The sequence below is a fragment of the Octopus sinensis genome, linkage group LG8, assembly GCF_006345805.1.
Source record: "Octopus sinensis linkage group LG8, ASM634580v1, whole genome shotgun sequence".
NCBI lineage: Eukaryota > Metazoa > Mollusca > Cephalopoda > Octopoda > Octopodidae > Octopus > Octopus sinensis.
The window spans coordinates 104196373-104219894 of record NC_043004.1 but is presented as its reverse complement, the minus strand read 5'-3'; the positions used below and the strand labels follow the sequence as shown (position 1 = coordinate 104219894).

Sequence of the window (23522 nt, the reverse complement as noted above, 5' to 3'; positions counted from 1 at the left end):
CTTGTTCCACATATGTATATGTGTGAGTGCATACGTTTGTATCTGCTTCTCTTCACATTGCATAATAAATGAGTGTCACTGTCATACAAGCAGTGTTATATTACGAGGAAACAATGTCTGGCCTCGGAGAGATATTACCTTGTTTGGAAGCAATTGTGTGTTAGCAACCATAAGGGCATCAAGCTGTAGAAAATCTACCACAGTAAACACTGTCTAAACCATGGAAGCATGGAAAACTTCCTCTTCTTCGTCGTCTTCTTCTTCTTCTTCTTCTTCTTCTTCTTCTTCTTCTTCTTCTTCTTCGTCTTCTTCTTCGTCTTCTTCTTCTTCTTCTTCTTTTTCTTCTTCTTCTTCTTCTTTTTCTTCTTCTTCTTCTTCATCTTCTTCTTCTTCTTCTTCTTCTTCTTCTTCTTCTTCTCCTCCTCCTCCTGCCCCCGCCCCCCTCAGTTTTTCACCCATCTTTACATTCTGAGTTCAAATTCCACCGAAGTTGGCCTTTCTTTTTATTCTTTCAGGGTCAATAAATTAAGTACCAGTCAAGTACTGGGGTGAATGTAATCGACTTATCTCCTCCCCACAAATTTCAGGCCTTGTGCCTATAGTGGAAAAGATTATTATCATTGTTATTATTATCATTATTATTGAGAGTGCAGTGAACTGGTAGAAACGTTAGTATACCAGGCAAAATGCTTAGTGGCATCTACCCATCTACCAAAAATTCCAAGCCTTGTGCCTTAGCAAAGGCAGAGGTATTGTTTTCAGTTGTATTTGTTTGTTTGTCCATGGAAAGATATCTCAAGAACTGCTGGATGGATTCGAATGAAACTTTCAGGGATGTTTGGCCTTACAACTTGTATGAACTGATTAGATTTTGGGATCAATCTGGTACCAGACAAGGATTCTGGATTATTTATTCCTGTTTTTTTTTTACTTAATTTTTGAGAGAGGTCGGGTTCATATTTAGTATTCTCATTTGTGAGAGCAGTTGAGTTTATTTCAGATATTCTCATTCTAATAATCATCACTGGCTAATCGTTGAGGGGACATTGGTGTTGCTTTGGTGGAAGTTTTCACTCTCTAAATGCTCTTGTTATTATTATTAATAAGGCGGGGAACTACCAGAATTGTTTGCATGCAAGGCAAACTGGTTAGCGTCATCTTCACATTCTGAGTTCAAATTCCACTGTGGTTGACTTTGCCTTTCATCCTCTCAAGGTCGATAGAATTAGTACCAGTTAAGTACTGGGTTGATGTGATTGATTTACTCTCTCCACTGAAATTGTTGGCCTTGTACCAAAATTTGAAATCATCATCATCATCATTATTATTTTGCCTGTCTTTACGTTCTGAGTTCAAATGCCGCCAGGGTCAACTTTGCTTGTCATCCTTTCAGGGTTGATAAATTAAGTACCAGTGAAACACTGGGGTCGATGTAATCAACTGGTCGCCTTCCCCTAAAATTTGAGGCCTAAAATTAAGGCAGTGAGCTGGCAGAACCTTTAGCATGCTTGGCAAAATCCTTAGCAGTGTTTCATCCATCTTCACATTCGCAGTTCAAATTCTGCCAAGGTCGACTTTGCCGTTCCTCCTTTCAGGGTTAATAAATTAAGTACGAGTTGAGCACTGAGGTCAATGTGATCGACTTACTTACCTCCTCCCAAATTTCAGGCCTTGTGCCTTTAGCAGAAAAGATTATTATTATTATTATTATTATTATTGAGTGAGAGAGCAGTTCATGCCATCAAAGTGACACTGGGGTAAAATATACGAAGCCCAATATACCCATCACGACTACCCGTCTGATAAGGGTACACTAGGCACATGCATCACAACCATATGTGCGCGACATGGTGATCTCATAAAAAGATAAACAGCACATAACCTTGCAGGTGGGGCCCAGTTAGAATTTTCTTCAGGTTGAGTAGCCCATCCCACTCAAAAGGTCCCTGAATAAGGGTTGTTTAAGGATGTTGAAAGAACCACCCATGTTTCCAGAGGTGAACTATCCAAACCCCAAAGAATTCCTTTCAACAAATGGCTATGATGCTCCCCCACTACTTCTGCTCATGATCAGAGATGCACATATCATCAGCCACTAAGGGACATGCTCAACTGGTTATGGTCAAACAATTGACAAGCAAATCTGTGGTATTGAGCAGAATATTTGCTGTAGCCCATCTTTTATGCCAAGACAAAACAATGTACATGATAACACTTCCAATCTGTTTATTATTATCATCATTATTATTATTATTAATTATTGTTGTTATTATTATTATTATTATTATTATTATTATTATTATTATTATTTTTATCTAGAAGTAAATATATTCATCACCTCTTGTTTGCCTTTATTATTTTTACATAGCATAATGAAAAAGTAAAAAAAATAAATGTTATATGTTTCTCAAATAAACTCCATTTCAAAACAGTATATAAATGTGTTTTTTTTTTTTTAGATAACTTTTCTTCCAAATTCTTCCCTAAAACATTTATTCAACCATAACACAATAAAAAGAGTAAATATGTTTGTGAAATAATCTCCATTTTAAAGCTATTACTTTTCTTCTAAAAAAAAACATTATTTTGGCGTAGCATAACATATTAAAAGTATATATGTTACAGCATGCTTCTCCAATGCATTCCCTTTGAAAATAGTAAATGTATGTTTCTTTTTATGGCCAATTTTAATATTTCTCCCTTAAAATATTTTAAAATTTCATGTTTTGAGTATTCGATTTTTCAAGCTTTTGACATTCTTTTTTTTTAATGTCATTTGAATTTTGCCTTATCACTTTAGGTCATTAAGCCTTCTCATATTTGGCCTTATTACACAAAACCTATATATAATAATAATAATAATAATAATAATAATAATAATAATAATAATATATATATAGGTAGGTTACAGGCATTGCAGTGTGGTAAGAAATTTGCTTTCCAACCATATGGTTCTGGGTTCAGTCCCATTATGTGACACCTTGAGCAAGAGACTTCTACTCTAGCCTTGTGAGTGGATTTGGCAGACAGAAACTGAAAGATGCCTGTGTTATGAATGTGTGTATGTATGTATGTATGTATGTATGTATGTATGTATGCATGGATGTGTGTATGCATGTATATATGTATCCATGTGTGTTTGTCTTTGTGTTTGTTTTTGTCCTCCCATAATGGCCTGACCACCAGTGTTAGTGTATTTAGGTCCCCATAACTTAGAAATTCAGCTTAAGAGACCAATAGAGTAAGTACTAGGCTTAAAAGATAGTCCTGGGGTTGATTTGTTTTACTACAAAATCTTCAAGATGGTGCTCCAGCATGATCACAGTCAAATAACTGAAATGAGTAAAAGAATATATATCTATATAGGTTTATATATACATCAGCGGCAACTCCAGGTCATCAGTGTCACTCAGGCTTATCACAGATTTCACATAAGACAGATGCCTGCTCAAAGAATTTTATGTTTTTCCACTTTATTTCTAGCCCCAAATAGCTTATTTTTTAAATATATATATATCTATAAACCTATATACGATGTTGATCTTGAGAGAGTGTCTGCTACAAATGATATTTTTTGCCACAGGACACCTCTAAGACGACTGCCAGACGCTGAACAAAAATAAATGAACTGCAACTAGGCTCAATAAAAGGAGCCCAAGTTATTGGCTACAATTACATTCTTGAAGTCAGTGTTGGCAGAAATTAAATCACCTTGCAAATGCAGGTTCACTTTACTAAATTTATATTCAAACTAAGCCCGAAGAGCCTGAATGCTGGAGCCACCACTGATATATATATATTAATATATATATATATATATATATATATACAAGATAGGAAAATGGAGAAATACATCTAAATCAAATATCAATTACCAGATAAAACTCAATCACATACTTTATTAAACCACCACATAAGAGACTGTAGGGTTAAACATAAAAAAGCAGAACAAATCAGCGTACATAAAGGAATGTACATAAAAAAGGCTACATAAAAGAGTAATGTTGTATAATAAGTAGAATATATATAAAAAAGAGAATATAAATATAAGTATAGATTACATCTTACATCTGTTTCGGGCATGTAGATAAGTATGTCTCATTTTACCAATATTAGCCTTTTATGGTAGGTCAATATATAGATATAAATGAGACATTTACAAAAATATCATAAGGCCTCCTCGAAGATATACATATACATATGGGTGCATATACTCACACTCCTATACATATAAAAATATACATATACATAATAATGTAAATAAATAATATAAATTAGTAAACATATTTATGTTCAACATTCAATGTTTCAGTTCTTCAACTTAATATTGGGATAATAAACATACACATATTAGTACCTAGATGCAAATTACTTCACTAGCAGTATATTGGATGTCTGTTATCCCATGGAGGGTTGCATTTACAACCCCTATCTCAATTTGTATATATATATATATATATATATATATATAATATATATAATATATAAATATATGCATATATACATACATATATGTGCATACCTACATATATATGTATATATACATGCATATACGGGTACGGGACATCAAAAAACGTGGACAGAATGAGAAACGAGACATGTAACATAAAGAACATTCCCTTCATCAGTTGTCTCCTGTTTTATCTACTCCGCGTTTCAAAGGTAAGGACAAGACTCGACTTCAATAAAACTGTCCTTCCCGCAAAGCAGATTAAATAAAATTTGGGATTTTTTGCGGAGGGTGAAAGTAGTAACAAAAACAGGACAGTGAGAACAAAACGGTAAAAACAAACGGCGACGGCTGTTAAGTCAAGATGATGTCACACACGCACACACACACATAGGTTTATATATATAAAGAGGTACAGGTGTCAATTCATTATGGCCCCGTTTCCAATGACTCCTTTAATTGGTTAATGAGAACATTACATCACTGTAAAGAAACCGTTTTCATCAGATGAAGTCATGATCTGCAAACATGAAGAACAGTTCAACTTATTCAACATAGTTAGCAAATTCATTGAGAAAAAATATTTACATTGAGCCTAGCGGCAGGTATTTAGAGGGAAAAATTTGACAAGTCAGTCAGTCACCGGCTGACACTCACTGACGATACATCGAAGAGGCCAGGGAACAGAAGAAAGAAGACATGCACCCAACACCAGAGCTGAAGACACCTCCGAAAGAAGGGGGCCCCACCACGTCAAAACAGTAGAGGAGTAGGGGCTGAGACCGGACTTTGTTCCTCCTGATGATGTCTTGAGTTAACTGGATCCTTAAAAGGAGCTGTTGTGGTAGCAGACCATGAAACACGGTTCTCCTGATGATGTCTTGAGCTAACTGGATCCTAAAAAGGAGCTGTTGTGGTAGCAGACCATGGAACACGGTTGTAATTTCTGCTAACTTTCAATTGGCAGAATGAACTTATTAGAATAGTGTATATTTGGTCAGAACAAAGAAGAATTTAGGGGTTCTTAGAGTTTATAGTAGGGGGAGGAGATAATTGACATAAGTGACCCAGTTATCAAAACTTCTAACAATAAAGGAAGGATTATCAAGATTTTTTAAAATTTTTAAGCAAGTTGTTTATGTGTACTGATCAGTGGTGAGAGAAGCAATTAATGTCAGGTCAGCCTACTAAATTATCAAAAACGATGGGACTATCTTCATAAATGAACAAGGCCTAGGGTAGAAATATGGGAGTGAATGATGGGGAGGTGATGATAGCGAGAAGTAAGATATAGGAAGTTGAATTTACTTATATTCATCACCATATTAAAGATTTTGAGGAATAATGGAATAATGTTTTTAAAATAAAATCAAGCAGGTGTGATGCTCAAATCACAATAGAAAAAAAGGTGACAAATTTAGAAATGAGATATTTTGGTGACAAATAAATCATATTTGAAATCATTAGAAGAAAGTGAAGAAAAAATTATTTAAAAATTATATAAAGGAATGTATTAGATATAAAAATTTAGAATTTAGGGCCATAAGCTAATAAGGAATATAATGTATCTAAAATCTATGGATATATACGTAAGATATACGACGAGGTATATAAAATATAAACTGTAAAAATATATGATCTTTAAGGAAATATATAAAGGATATATAAAAAATATATAAAAGAATATATCTAAAAAATTGTAAAGAATATAAAATATATAAAAGTATAAAAACTAAAAATAAAAAATAAGAGAATATAAAGATGTAAGAAAAATATAGAAAATATATTAAAAATATTTAAAAAATAATATTGAAAATATATAAAAAATATATATAAATTATAAAGGTATTTATGTATAGGAAAAATTATTACAAGATCTTTAATATAAATTAAGAAAATGAGATAAAAATAGTATACCAGAATTTAATCTAAATAAAGCTAAAAGTGAGAAAAGTTTTACAAATGTTTGAAAGGAATACAATAAAAATATATAATCATAAAAGAATAACAATAGATCTTAGAGTATATGTTTTGTACTTAGGGGAGGTGCAAAATACAAAAAAAAAAACAAAAAACAACCACTTGTAGTAAAGATAAAAACATATTTTATATCAACCATACATAAAAGAAATTGATTTAGGAAATGGCTAGATACATACCGTACATAATTAATAGGGTGTAAATTTTCTGGGTTATAACATTTTAGATTATAAATAATTATTTCCTAATTTAAGTCATAGAATAATCATTTCAACTCAAAGGTTATATAAGGCGTGTGTTAAGTAGTTTGCTTACGAATCACATGATTCCGGGTTCAGTCCCACTGTGTGCCACTTGGGTCAAGTATCTTCTACTATAGCCTTGGGCCGACCAAAGCCTTGTGAGTGGATTTGGTAGACAGAAACTGAAAGAAGCCAGTCGTATATATGTATATACATATATATATGTATGTATATGTGTGTGTGTGTATATGTTTTTATGTCTGTGTTTGTTCCCCCATCATCGCTTGACAACTGATGCTGGTGTGTTTACGTCCCCGTAACTTAGCGACTCGGCAAAAGAGACCGATAGAATAAGTACTAGGCTTACAAAGAATAAGTCCTGGGGTTGATTTGCTCAACTAAAGGTGGTGCTCCAGCATGGTCACAGTCAAGTGACTGAAACAAGTAAAGAGTAAGCTCAAATCACGAGAGAGTGCCGTAAGTATGGTTTATTAAAGGAATACCTGATCTAGTTGATTATGTAAGTATTATTAAAGGTAAGCAGCAATGTAAATGCTGATATGTTAAAAAGAATATTTAAAAATATGGTATTTAAAGAATGCCAAAAAATAGTCAAAATTTATGATAGGTTACCATGATTCAAAAAATAATAAACTATAAAAGAGGAGAGATAAAATTTGGAAGAGCTACTGTTTATGGAATGAGGATAACAACGTAGCTTTCGCGCCCGTGCAACCGCCAGTCTGTCGCGTGTGGTGGGTGGATCTTCAAGTTGCCACACGCATTCTTAGTAGCTTAGAGTAGGCTCGAATTAGAGATTATTCTTTGTGGCTAATGGCGTGAGTCCTGACTGGAAGAAGGAGAAGAAGAAGAAGAAGAAGAAGAAGAAGAAGAAGAAGAAGAAGAAGAAGAAGAAGAAGAAAAGAAGAAGAAGAAGAAGAAGGAGAAGGAGTAGTAGGAGGAGCATGGGTTGGATGGTTTGACCGGGGTCTGGGAAGTCAGTAGGCTGCACCAGGCACCAGTCTGATCTGGCAGTGTTTCTACAGCTGGATGCCCTTCCTAATGCCAACCACTTCATAAGTGTAGTGGGTGCTTTTTACGTGCCACCAGCACAGGGGCCAGAGGAGACTGGCAAAGTCCATGATCGGTTGGTGCTTTTTACGTGCCACTGGCATGGATGTCAGTCAAGGCAGCGCTGGCATTGGTCATGTGCGGATGGTGTTTTTTATGTGACACCAGCACAGGATCACAACTATAATTTCCATTTGATTTGATATATAAATATATGTATGTATATATATATATATATATGTAGGCGTAGGAGTGACTGTGTGGTAAGTAGCTTGTTTACCAACCACATGGTTCCTGGTTCAGTCCCACTGCGTGGCATCTTGGGCAAGTGTCTTCTACTATAGCCTCGGGCCAACCAAAACCTTGTGAGTGGATTTGGTAGACGGAAACTGAAAGAAGCCCGTCGTATATATGTATATATATATATATATGCGTGTGTGTGTTTGTGTGTCTGTGTTTGTCCCCCTAGCATTGCTTGACAACCGATGCTGGTGTGTTTATGTACCCGTTACTTAGCGGTTCGGCAAAAGAGACCGATAGAATAAGTACTGGGCTTATCGAGTTGCTCGATTAAAGGCGGTGCTCCAGCATGGCCGCAGTCAAATGACTGAAACAAGTAAAAGAGTAAAAGAGTATATATATATATATATATACATACACATACACACTCACACACACATATACACCTTCACATGCACACGTGCACACACACACTCACATATATGTATTTATACATTTGCTGTATGTATTCCTCGAGCATTAAAAATCATTGCTCTAGACTGCAGTAAACAACACGTTGCTTCTTATTTTCCAGAGCTAATGAAATACAGTCTCTCTAATTGAAATCTACAGAGGATAAACAAAGTTGTTTACATTTCCTGATGAAGCAATCCAAGCCACTCTATTGACATAAATACATATTCCATTATATTGATATATCATGAAAACTGTGCTGCCGGCAAGCAGCCGTGTCACTGACTTATAAAACCAACAGCTGAAATATACATAGGATTCATGTATATTGTCGAAGTTATAATTAATTAATTTTTTTTTTAATTTCTCATTTAACGCTCTTGGGCTGTCGAGTGAAAAAAAAGATAAATAAAATGCCTTGGAGCTTGTGGGTATATGCATGTATTTATGCATATGTGTGTATATGTGTCTGTGTGGATATATATATATATATATATGTATGTATGTATGTATGTATGTATGTATATATATATATGTATGTATGTATGTATGTATGTATGTATGTATGTATATTGGTATATTTCAGAATGGTCATTTTTTTTCTTGCTAAATAAACACTCGCACAAGATAAAAAAAAAAATTACCACCCCAACATGTAACAATATCTCTTTCAGCACACAATTTCACATCAGGAGTCTTACAAAACAAATATATAAACACACACACACTCACACACAGCCATACACATGCACATATATATATATACACATATAGAGTGGATGCAAGCGCTAATATATGATTTCAAAAAGCATGTGACATATTAATAAATATCTGTAAATATAAAATCATCCAGATTTCTGAGTATCTTATTTCTTCTAATATATAATACCTGTACATCATCTCCAAACCTTCTAATACAAACACATATATATATGTGTTTGTATTAGGTTGTGGAATAGTTCATGAGGGTTATTTTTAAAAAATGCATGTAGAAATAAAATCCACTGGCCAAATGTTTTATGTTATTTAAAAGACAATTCTTTGTTCTACAAGACAGTGTTTTGATTTTTTAAAATTTTATTGATTTTTGTGTATTTACAGATCACTAAAATGGAATCTCATGTAGACAAAATTGAGCATTTTCAACACCATTTGCTTTTTGCATTTAATTGAGATGTTAAGGTCGCCAAAGCTGCTTGTGAGATTTGTGCTGTGTATGGTGAAAGAGTAATGCTTGAAAGTATCTCCTGCTGTTGGTTTTGATGCTTCAAAAATGGGAATTTTGACTTGAAGGATGGATCACACACTAGTCAACCAACTGAGTTCAATGCAGAGCGATTGAATCAACTTCGTAATGAAAATCCTCATCAAATGACCAGAGAATTGGTGGAGCAGATGGACTGTGGTTACAAAAAAAAAAAAGAAACTGTGGGGAACCACCTTCACTCAATGGGCAAAGTTCAAAAACTTGGCTCTTGGGTGCCACACACTTTGAGCAAAAATCAATGCTCAACAATCACCGCCAGCTTGCACGCTCGACATCACTCAACAAATGGTCACAAACAGCATTTTCTTTATGGCATTGTCATTGGCAATGAAACATGGTGTCTTTACATCAATATGAAGCAGCAAAAAGAATGACAGCCCAGACAAACAAGCAACTCTGCAAGCAAAGCAAGACCTTCATCCTTGAAAGACCATGTTGTGTGTATAGTGGGACTGGGAAGGCTTAATTCATTATGAGCTGCTTGAGCACAGCTAAACACTCAATGTGGAGCTCTACATCCAACAACTGCACCAATTCAACAAAGCATTTCAGTCAAAAAGACCAAACAGGCGAAATGGTGTACTTCTGCAACACGACAGTGACCATCCTCACACCGCTAATATGACCAAAGAAGTTGAATGGGAAGTGCTGCCTCATCCTCCATACTCTCCAGACTTGGCACCACCAGATTTTCATCTCTTTCAACTGTTTTTGAACACTTTGTGTGGTGTATCATTCAATAATGATGTAGAATGACGTAGAATTGAGGGCTTGGTTGGACGAATTCTTTGAGTCAAGGACTGGGAGATTTCTATCACTGAGGCATCGAAAAACTTACCGAATGATGGGAAGAAGTCTTAAAGAACAGCAGAGAGTATATTAGGGATCAATTCATTGTAGTTGCTATGTTTAGAATAAATTTGAAAAAAACGGTCATCAATTATTTCTCAACCCTATATGTGTGTGTGTGTGTGTGTGTGTGTGTGTGTATATATACATACACACACACAAAACCTGTCCAACGAACGGGAATGAGAAACTCTGAGTAACAGCTTTTGCTATATTTCTGATGCTTTTAAATAAAGTATATTACTCTACCTCTGGTGTTTGAGTACTCTTTTTTCCACCTTGTTTCGCATTTATGTGTTTACTCCGGTATATATATATATATATATCCAACAAGAATAACCGAAGTTATTCTTATTGCTTATTTTGATTGGCACAGAAGAATATTCTAAGATATATTCTCTAAGATATACTTCTGTGACTTTTCCATCTTTATTTACTTTGTTAACTAAATACACATATTCTTGATCACAACTGCCCAATGAAGAGGAGCGTGAAACTCAGAGTAGCAGTTTTTTGTGAAGTTTTTGTATTTTTGCAGCTTTAATAATAATAAAACATATTACTCTACCTCCTGTATTCGAGTACTATCTTTCCCCCACCTTGTTCCACATTTATGTGCTTGGGTGTATATATATATATATATACACTCTCACACACACACTCACGCACACACACACACACACACATATATATATACATAGCATTCTTTCAGTTTGATCTCTATAAATTTGTCCCTGCTCTTGACTTCTCTCAATATACAGTCAAACTATCAGTGAATACTTCTTTGCTATTCTTAAATGGGCAAAGAATCCCTGATTAACTCCACCAGTTCCTGCATGGCTCAAAGCACCTCTGATGTTTATTTCACCTTATTTTCACATACATTCATATGTGCTTCCATATATAAATACGTTCGTACATACATACATACATACATACATACATACATACACACACACATGCACACATACATACATACATACATACATACATTCATACATACATACATACATACACACACATACATACATACATACATACATACCTGCATACATACATACATGCATACATACATACATACATACATACATACATACATACATACATACATACATACCTGCATACATACATACATACATACATACATACATACCTGCATACATACATACATACATACATACATGCCTGCATACATAACATACATACATACATACACACACACATGCACACATACATACATACATACATACATACATTCATACATACATACATACATACCATACATACATACATACATACATACATACATACCTGCATACATACATACATGCATACATACATACATACATACATACATACATACATACACACATACATACGTACCTGCATACATACATACATACATACATACATACATACCTGCATACATACATACATACATACATACATGCCTGCATACATACATACATACATACATACATACATACACACACATGCATACATACATACATACATACACACTTACATACATACATACATATATACATACATACATACACACACACACACACATACATACATACATACATACATACATACATACATACATACATACATACATACATACATACATAACTATGCAATACAACATTATTGCAAAAGGAATATACAATGCCATTTGAAAAAATAAACCGTCCTGGAATAAATATAGAGAATACCCCTGTTATTGAATACATATACAAACACCAACCCAAGTAATACAGGTGGAGCATACCCATCACAACATCCATCAGTTTTAAGCATAACAGGCTGGATATTGTTTGGGGCAGACAAGAGAAAGTATGTACCATCATAGGGGTCAGCTAATGATACTTGGTAAATTAATTTTCTCAAATGTCCTGAAGGCTCCATAGAAGATAATTTCTGTTACTTAGGTAACCCAATTAGCAGTGAAGGAAGGTGCTGAGAAAGTTAAGCTGAAAGAATTAGAATGGGATGGATAAAATTCAGGGAGCTGTTATCTCTATAGGCAATAAAAGGTCTCCCTCTGAGTGAAATGTAGATAGTCGCAGGAGTGGCTGTGTGGTAAGTAGCTTGTTAACTAACCACATGGTTCCGGGGTCAGTCCCACTGCATGGCATCTTGGGCAAGTGTCTTCTGCTATAGCCCCGGGCCGACCAATGCCTTGTGAGTGGATTTGGTAGATGGAAACTGAAAGAAGCCTGTCGTATATATGTTTATATATATATGTATGTGTGTGTGTGTTTGTGTGTCTATGTTTGTGCCCCTAGCATTGCTTGACAACCGATGCTGGTGTGTTTACGTCCCCGTCACTTAGCGGTTCGGCAAAAGAGACCGATAGAATAAGTACTGGGCTTACAAAGAATAAGTCCCAGGGTCGATTTGCTCGACTAAAGGCGGTGCTCCAGCATGGCCGCAGTTAAATGACTGAAACAAGTAAAAGAGTAAAAGAGTAAAAGAGTATGATACTTGTACCTGTACTGCAATTCTACATGGTAGTGAGATGCGTGTCTTGAATGCATAGGACATGTAAAGACTAGAGAGGAATGAAGCCAGTGTGCTTTGCTGGATGTGCAATGTCAGTGTGCATATACGACAAAGTGCTTATGTACTGAGAGAAAATAAGAGGAATCAGATGTAGCATGCAAGAGAGAAAACTGTGTTGGTTTGCTCATGGGATGCATATGGACGAGGACAGTTGCAAGAAGAATCACTGATCACTTAAAGCAGATGGAACTTGCAAAAGAGGGAGTCCCAGGAAAACATGGGACAAAATACTGAAGGCCTTTCTCAAGATGCTGAAACTTAAAGTGGAGATGAGTGGCAATTTACTAGGACCTGCCCATCACAGTGGAAATGATATTCTGAAACCACCTTGGTTATGGTTTTGTGTATGGAACCTTGTCTCTCCTCCTCTCTGTCTGGTCAAGCATTCCCAACCACCATATCACATCCCTAAATACTCATCACTTCTATGTCTATGGTACCACTCAGTTTCTGTAATCCCTGAGAGCAGAATAGGTACATTACATCCCTGCCTTCCCAGAATCACTTTCATTTCTTATTATCATCCCTGCTCGCACTGTTTCCACCAACCACCTCCTTTTCTGCCCTCAGCCATTACTCTCCTCTACTATAATCCATCCTTCCTACCCTTCTAAATACCCTCTCACACCTACCATCATACCCCATGTATGAGATACTCCTGTATCTCTCACCATCACTCACTACATCCACCTCTACTCCCATTTTTGTCCCTCTGTCCCCACCTGAACGATCCCTGTGACTCAAGATGCTCCAGCATCCTACCAACACTTCTGTCTTCTTTCCAGCTTTCCAACTACTCAGTCTCGTATTTCTATTACAAGCCATTAGGGCTTCTTCCATCACACTCTAGCCTCTCAACACCTGGTATAGACCCATCGCTCCTCTCCCTTTCAAATACAACACTGACCCTGCCATATAGTCAAGGAAGCCTTTTCTTTCTTTTCCTTCCCTATTTTTTGCCTCTGTTTTCCTGTTCCTTTCTTTTCTTACCTTGAAAGTTACTTGGCAACCTTGTTAGCGTTGGTGGCACAAAAAAAAAAAAATTTTAAAAAGCACCCTGTACATACAGTAAAAGGGTTACCATTAGGAGGGGCATCCAGTCATAGAAACCATGCCAAACATGACATCTGGTCTCAGTCCAACCTTATGGTTCATCGGATCCCGTCAAACTGTTCAACCCTTACCAGCATGGAAAATGGATGTTAAATGATGATGATGATGACGACGATGATGAAGTTGATGATGATGATGATGATGATGATGATGATGATGATGATGATGATGATGGTGGTGGTGGTGGTGGTGGTGGTGGTGGTGGTGGTGGTGGTGGTGGTGGTGGTGTTGGTGATGATGATGGTGATGGTGATATATTTATATAAAAGCATGTATATTTCAGCTGTTTAGTATATTTCGAGTCAATGACACGGCTGCTCAGTGCAGTGTGTTCTCAATGCTATAAAACATCAGACTGTGTCAGCTGAAGGTTTTCATTCAATTATGCATCTACATTTACATACACACACACACACATGCACACATATATATTTACACACACACATACACACACACACACACACACACACATACATACATATATACATATATATATATGTATGTATACAATTACACGTAGTTTCCAACAGAGTTTCATCTTTTCAAAATTAACTAATCAGACAACAAAGTTGAAGAGATAAAATATTATATATTATTATTGCAAAATAAACAGATAAACATGTATATACTACTACTACTACTACTACTACTACTACTACTACTACTACTACTACTACTAATAATAATAATAATAATAATGATAACAATAATAGTAATAGTAATAATAATAATAATAATAACGATAATAATAATAGTAATAGTAATAATAATAATAATAATAATAATAATAATAATATTAATAATAATAATAATAATAATAATAATAATAATAATAATAATAATAATAATAATAATAATGACAACAACAACAATAATAAATTGCTTTCAAATTCTTTTGTTTATTTCACACTATGCAACAACATTAGAAAGGCAACAACAACAACAACAGTAGACAGACAGACAACAAACAACTGCAGAGAAATAAAAGCCTGTTTGATTGTTTTTCCCTCCAAATCCTGAACACTCTGTCATTATGAGTATAATGCTGTTGTTAATATATTGATTTTTTTTTTTTCGTTTTTTTTTTTCTTTCTTTATAAAGTTATATCTGAACTAAACTGTCTCGCTGCTGAAGTCGGAGATCATTTGACTGAGAGAACAAAGAGATTCTGAATTCTATTTATTTATTTTTTTTCCACAAATTTGCATCTGTTTATTTTAGTGAGAGCGAATCACAGATTGAATGATTAGATATAAACATAAGTAAGTCCATGGTAACTGGTGGTCGTCTGCGCCGGCAGAAATTATACAAAGATAGGTCATGAGTTTGGTTGATTGCTTGGTCGGTCGGTCGGTCGGTCGGTTGGTTGGTTGCATGCCAAGGGCTGAAGAGAAATCTGTGATATTGTGGGGCTGACGCTTTGTCTGAGAGGGAATGTTGGAAAAATATAGAACGTGGTGAAAGATTGTCGTGAGACATGGGTCAGCAATGGTTTTTGGCTGCAATGATATGGTATTGTCTTTCATCCTTTCGGGGTCGATAAATTAAGTACCAGTTATGCACTGGGGGTCGATGTAATCGACTTAATACCTATGTCTGTCCTTGTTTGTCCCCTCTGTGTTTAGCCCCTTGTGGGTAATAAAGAAATAGGTATTGTCTTAAGAGGGAATATGATAACTGTTTCATAAGCATGCATCGGTAGACAGAATCACCACCATCGTCACCACTACCATCTCCACCACCAGCACCAGCACCTTTACCAACATCACCATCGCCACCAATCACCACTGCCATCACCATCAACATTATCATCACTACCACTACCACCACCACCACCACCACCACCACCACCTTCTTCATTATCATCATCATTATATATCATCTGTCTTCCATGCTGCTTTTTTTTTTTGTTTTTAGTCAGTACCATTCTTTTTCTTAAGTCTGTCATATTAATAACCATTCTTAAAAGCTCACCCATTTTGCTTTCTTTCCAATACAAAATACATCACCAACAAGTTTATATCTCCAAATATTCTTCTTTTTCACCACGGCTCTTTGTTTTCTGTATTTCCCACCCTGTCTGTTCTTCCATTGACTTACAAATCCAAGTTTTCCCCAACACACTGTTGTTCTCTGTTATGTTCTTTGTTCTTATATGGTTCAAAATTTTGTGATCTTTCATTGTTTCTTGTTTCAGTTTCCAATAATCAACCACTTTGAAATCACATACACACATCATATATATATGTTGGGAATTTACTAACTCAAATACTTTATTAATTATTATTCGATCTTCCTCAATCAGCACTCCACCTTTACCTGTGTTTTGTTGACTGATCAAAAAATACATAATCATCAGAATTTCCATTTACTACCATTTCGGGTTCTTTACTTTGAGCAGAATCATCCACCTCAGCTGTTTCTATTTCTTTCTTCCGTCCTCCATCTTCCTCGTTTGTATCACACTAAATTCTTTCATTAATTTTCCTTTCGATTGGCTTCAAGTTCAAACTCAGGCAATTGTTTGTTCTTCTAAATTGTTCTTTCTTAGGAGATTCTTTTTTAAAGAAAGGTATCTACAACCAGCTGGAATCGTCAATCAAATGAACCTTAGTTGCAAAATGAATGAAGAGACTCCTTTGCTGTCACAACAGAGCACACAGAAATCTAGACACAACGAAACAAGCAAAAGAAAAAGTTGTAAAGCTTTATTCTGACAAAGCAATAAAAGCACCACATGCTCACAATCTAATGAGTGTCCATGCTTTTTGTTCAAAGCTGGGATCTTTTCCTTTTGAAGGCCAGATTTCAACACAATTTCTAGTTAACTAAACACTTTAAAACTTCGTATACTGGTAGAATGTGTCAAAAGAAAACATTATTTTCACTTGGCTTTCTTGATAAATTTGTAATTCGTTTGTTTAACGTAGTTTAATTTTTCGAATTTTAACCAATCCTATGCTCTCTTTTGAGCTAAAATCATTTGCGTCTAAAACTGAGAGAACATCCTGTAACTAACCCTCCTCCTCCTTCCAACCCTAAATTTGTTTTTTCTTAATTGTTAAATTAATTTAATTGTAAAAAAAACTAAAGCAATGGAAAATAATTTAAACAATTAACATACAAAATAATTCTATAATTTTTATACACACGCTTTCCGTAATACACGCTTTCCGTAATACACGCTTTCCATATACGTACAGAAAGCACGCACTACACTCTTGGAGTGGTTGGCTTTAAGAAGGGCATCCAGCTGTAAAAACTCTACAAGATTAAGATTGGAGCCTGGTGCAGCCATCTGGTTCGTCAGTCCTCAGTCAAATCGTCCAACCCATGCTAGCATGAAAAGCGGACGTTAAACGATGATAAAAACTAGAAGTAGTTGATAGCTTCCGCTACCTAGGTGACCAAGTCAGTAGCGGGGGTGGGTGTGCTGAAAGTGTAACTGCTAGAGTAAGAATAGCCTGGGCAAAGTTTAGAGAGCTCTTACCCCTGCTGGTGACAAAAGGCCTCTTGCTCAGAGTAAAAGGCTGACTGTATAATGCATGTGTACGTACAGCCATGCTACATGGTAGTGAAACAGGGGCTGTGACTGCTGAGGATATGTGTAAGCTCGCAAGAAATGAAGCCAGTATGCTCCGATGGATGTGTAATGTCAGTGTTCATAATTGACAGAGTGTAAGTACCTTGAGAGAAAAGTTGGACCTAAGAAGCATCAGATGTGGTGTGCAAGAGAGACGTCTGCGCTGGTATGGGCATGTGACGAGAATGGATGAAGATAGTTGTGTGCAAAAGTGTCACACCCTAGCAGTTGAGGGAACCTGTGGAAGAGGTAGACCCAGGAAAACCTGGGACGAGGTGGTGAAGCACGACCTTTGAACTTCAGGTCTCACCAAGGAAATGACTAGAGACCGAGACCTATGGAAGTATGCTGTGTGTGAGAAGACCCGGCAAGACCAGTGAGAACAGTCAAAATCAAAATCAAAATCAAAATCAAACCAAATCAAATCAGATATCAGAAAGCAGAACCAAAATTGAGGTCGATCAACATCAGTGGAAATTGCAGCTGTGGTTAAGCGAACCATCCGATCGTGGTCGTTGTCGGCGTCGCCCCGTCTGGCTTCCGTGCCGGTGGCACGTAAAAGCACCATCCGTTCGTGGCCGTTTGCCAGCTCTGTCTGGTACCTGTGCAGGTGGCACGTAAAAAGCACCCACTACACTCACGGAGTGGTTGGCGTTAGGAAGGGCATCCAGCCGTAGAAACACTGCCAGATCTGACTGGGCCTGATGAAGCCTTCCGGCTTCACAGACCCTAGTTGAACCGTCCAACCCATGCTAGCATGGAAAACGGACGCTAAATGATGATGATGATGATATGTATGTGTATATATATGTATATATATATGTATATATATATATATATATATATATATATATATATATATATATATATATATATAATATATATATATGTATATATATATATATATATATGTATATATATATATATATATATATATATATATGTATATATCTTATTTCTCCACAGACTAATAACAGGTAAGTTATATATATTTTGTAAAATAATTTTTTTGTATTTCATAGTAGGTTTTTTAAATGCTTATAATATTTTATTGGATATAACTTTCTATGTGTATTCCATAGAATATGGTTTCCTGAGGTAGACACTCTGTTAAATATACATCAAATCTAGTAGTTACAGGGAGTTTGAGCTTATTTCTCTTATCTTTAAGTCCATTATCCCTTTTCATACTAAATGCCTTATTTATGCAATCTTTATCCCTAGAACAAAATCCTTCTGAAACTCTTCTTTGTTTCTTTAAGTACCTTGTCCTTAACAACTCTTCTAACTAAGCACTAACTTTTATCCAGTTTTTAAACTCTCAGTTTTAAGTTAGGATTTCCCCAAATTAAATTTGGTTTTAAATTAGAATTTTTTTTTGAAAGTGGATTAGTTTGACGTCGGGGTTACCCCAAGTGGCTCATATTTAAAGTAGTAGTAGTAGTAGTAGTGGTGGTGGTGGTGGTGGTGGTGGTGGTGGTGACAGTAGCAGTGACATCAGCAACAGTGATGGTGGTGGTGGCTGTGGTGGTGATGGTTGCAGTTGTAGCAGTGGATAGTGGCGGTGGCGGTGGTTGTGGCAGTGGTGGTGGAGGCAAAAGTGGTGGTGGTGGTGGTGGTAGTATTTATAGTTGTTGCTTTTGCTCTCATTTCTGATCAAGGAAACCCCTGAATCGTGACATTCAAACACTCATCATCCTGTTTTTGATCATACTCTATTTAAGTTATCCAAGGAAAATTTGGCTGCTATTTCTAGCATGTTGAACAATTACATAGAAACTTTATACATATATGTATGTATATATATATATATATATATATATATATATATATATATATATATACATACATATGTATGTAAATTTAAAATAATAAGGGTGAAAAATTGAATATTAATTTGATTAATATCAATTTAAAACCAGTGGTCTAACATATAGAAAAATCTGAAGATTCAGAAAAATGACATTACATACATATAAGAGGGACGACCACTACATGGATGTCCACGTAGTGGTCATCCCTCCTACATGTATATATATATATATATATATATGTATGTATGTATATATCTATATTTATCTATCTATATGTAGAGAGAGAGAGAGACTTGCATTTATGTGTGTGTGTGTGAGTGTATGTGTGTGTGTGTGCATGTATATATGTGTGTATATGTATTTGTATGTGTGTGTGTTTGTATGAATGTACATGCATACTGTCATAGCTTCACTAAAACAGTGTTGTTGATTCTTCTTTGTTCTGTACTACGGTGTGGGTTTGAGGGAGACTTTGACTACTGTTTCTGTCAGACCACGTTGAGACATCCTCAGTTCGTAACATGACAGTAGTTGTTTGCAGCCTTTGCAGATTCTCCCAGTTCTGGTGCGATCAATGCAGTTAATGCTGAGGTTCAATTTATGCATAACAATGCTTATAAACCGAGAATGCAAAAACCAGGGATGGGGCAGGGTGGGGTGTTGGAGAAAATGGCAGCTCCGGTGAGTAGAGGGTGTAGGAGATGACAAGAAGTGGATGCATGTTTGTGAATGTGTTTGGGTTGAGGTGGTGTACAGCTTGCTAATTTAGAGAAACAGATGGTGCACACATGGTGGCAGAGCTGGTGCTTATAGTGTGTGGGTGAAGGAAGGTTTGCCTGGTGACCACGTGGTCAGATATTGGCTAAATTTCGGCTAAAACACGACTACTAGTAATACAAAGCAAAATAAAAAAAAAAAGAAAGGGCAGGAGTGGCTGTGTGGTAAGTAGCTTGCTAACCAACCACATGGTTCTGGGTTCAGTCCCACTGCATGGCACCTTGGGCAAGTGTCTTCTACTATAGCCTCACTCCGACCAAAGCCTTGTGAGCGGATTTGGTAGACAGAAACTGAAAGTAGCCCATCGTATATATGTATATGTATATATATATATATATATATATAATATATATATATATATATGTGTATGTGTGTGTCTGTGTTTGTGTGTCTGTGTTTGTCTCCCCATCATCGCTTGACAACCGATGCTGGTGTGTTTACATTCCTGGCAAAAGAGACTGATAGAATAAGTACTAAGCTTACAAAGAATAAGTCCTGGGGTCGATTTGCTCAACTAAGGTGGTGCTCCAGGTTGGCCACAGTCAAATGACTGAAACAAGTAAAAGAGTAAAGTTTCTATGTAATTGTTCAACATGCTAGAAATAGCAGCCAAATTTTCCTTGGATAACTTAAATAGAGTATGATCAAAAACAGGATGATGAGTGTTTGAATGTCACGATTCAGGGGTTTCCTTGATCAGAAATGAGAGCAAAAGCAACAACTATAAATACTACCACCACCGCCACCACTGTTGCCTCCACACCACTGCCACAACCACCGCCACCACCACCATCCACTGCTACAACTGCAACCATCACCACCACAGCCGTGACCACCATCACTGTTGCTGATGTCACTGCTACTGTCACCACCACCACCACCACCACCACCACCACCACTACTACTACTACTACTACTTTAAATATGAGCCACTTGGGGTAACCCCGACGTCAAACCAATCCACTTTCAAAAAAAATTCTGATTTAAAACCAAATTTAGTTTGGGGAAATCCTAACTTGAAACTGAGAGTTTAAAAACTGGATAAAAGTTAGTGCTTAGTTAGAAGAATTGTTAAGGACGAGGTACTTAAAGAAACAAAGAAGAGTTTCAGAAGGATTTTGTTCTAGGGATAAAGATTGCATAAATAAGGCATTTAGTATGAAAAGGGATAATGGACTTAAAGATAAGAGAAATAAGCTCAAACTCCCTGTAACTACTATCTATCTATCTATCTATCTATCTATCTATCTATCTATCCGTCTATCTATTTTTCTATATGTATATATATTATATAGTTATATATATATATATATATATATATATATATATATATTATACATTATATATTTACTACATATATATATATATATATATATGTATATACCATATATATATACATATATATACATACATATATATATATATATATATATATATATTATATGTATATATATATATGTATATCTATATATATATATATATATATACATATAAATATATATATATATATATATATATATATCCCCACAGGTGCGGGTGAGCGTGGACGCCAACTCCGCCGCCATCGACACACGAAAAATTATGCATTAGAATGGAATAAAAGATGATGTTAAATTGTTTTTGGGATCGTGGACTCATCGTGGACCCGCGTTAGTACTCAGACGGGCTCGATATGAGTCGCGACTATGAGCTACCTGAATTTGGTTGGACTGCACCGCGGAGTGTGGGAGTGGTTGGGAGTCGGAATCGAAGGGGACAGACACTCACACAACTACAGTTTTATATATATAGATATACATAGCGCAGTAGTGGTGAGATGTGACAGCAAAGAAAAGCATACATTCACTCTCTGCATGCAATTAGACTCGGAAAGTTCGTGAGGAACCCATTGACCCAATTTGCTGATTTTCCGATAGCACACAGGTCTCAATGAATGGTTGAATGACCAAATCCAAGCTTCTCTGCTAGTTCCTCAACAGTTACGATGAGATTTTGTTCCACCAGGGTTTTCAGGATGTCCTTGTCGAGTTCTACAGATCTTTCAGGATGAGGCTCGTCTTCTAGGCTGTAGTTTATGGCTCGGAATTTCTGGAACCACCATTGACACTGCCTTACGCTTATTGTCCAATCCCCATATACTGCATTAATATTTCTTGTACTTTCCGTTGCGTTGTTGTCTTTATTGAACTCATAAAGCAAAATATGCCAAATATGCTCCTTTGTTACTTCCAACATAGCTTTGAAAAAAATAGCTGTAAAATCGAAATGCACTCTTCAAAACTTGCACTATGAATAAGGACAAGATAAAATTACTACCTGCTTTTATAAGCAAGTTAATATAAGTAGTTTATCCCATTCCCTCTGACATTTAGTTCAAGCTGTTGAAAAAAACCGCATTATTATATATATATATACATACATACATACATGCATATACACACACACTCTCTCTCTCACACACATGCACACATTTATATTCTGTTATTCTTTTAATGTTTCAGCCTTGAGGTTTTTGTGCCATGCTGGATCATGTGTGTGTGGTGTGTGTGTGTGTGTGTGTGTCTATCTGTCTGTCTGTCTGTATGTATATATGTATATGTATGAGGGTTTAGAATCGAGGGGCCTTAGAGTCAACCTAGCTAAAACCAAAGTACTAATAAGTAGAAAGGTAGAAAATCCACAAATATCCTCAGGAAGATGGCCCTGCTCGATCTGTAGAAAAGGTGTAGGTAGAAACTCTATAAGATGTACCCAGTGTAAGCTATGGACACATAAGAGGTGCAGCAATGTCAAAGGTAGGCTAACTGGAAGATAGTTTTTGTATGTGGCAGATGCTCAGGAGCATTGACCTCCGAAAATCTGCAGAAAACAACTCCGTCACTTTCCGGGGGGAAAAAAACTAGAAGTAGTTGATAGCTTCCGCTATCTAGGTGACCAAGTCAGTAGTGGGGGTGGGTGCGCTGAAAGTGTGTAACTGCTAGAATAAGAATAGCCTGGGCAAAGTTTAGGGAGCTCTTACCTCTGCTGGTGACTAAAGGCCTCTCGCTCAGAGTAAAAGGCAGACTGTATGATGCATGTGTACGAACAGCTATGCTACATGGCAGTGAAACATGG

The 23522-nt window shown here is 36.1% G+C and overlaps 1 long non-coding RNA gene across 1 annotated transcript in view; it reads left to right on the top strand.

The window, feature by feature from the left end:
* The window catches only part of LOC118764656, a 32425-nt gene extending 22542 nt beyond the window's left edge, over positions 1-9883 (top strand). Inside the window, exon 2 of the long non-coding RNA XR_005000473.1 lies at positions 9538-9883. This is a non-coding gene — a long non-coding RNA (uncharacterized LOC118764656). The remainder of the gene's footprint in view (positions 1-9537) is intronic.
* The last annotated feature ends 13639 nt before the right edge of the window (positions 9884-23522 follow it).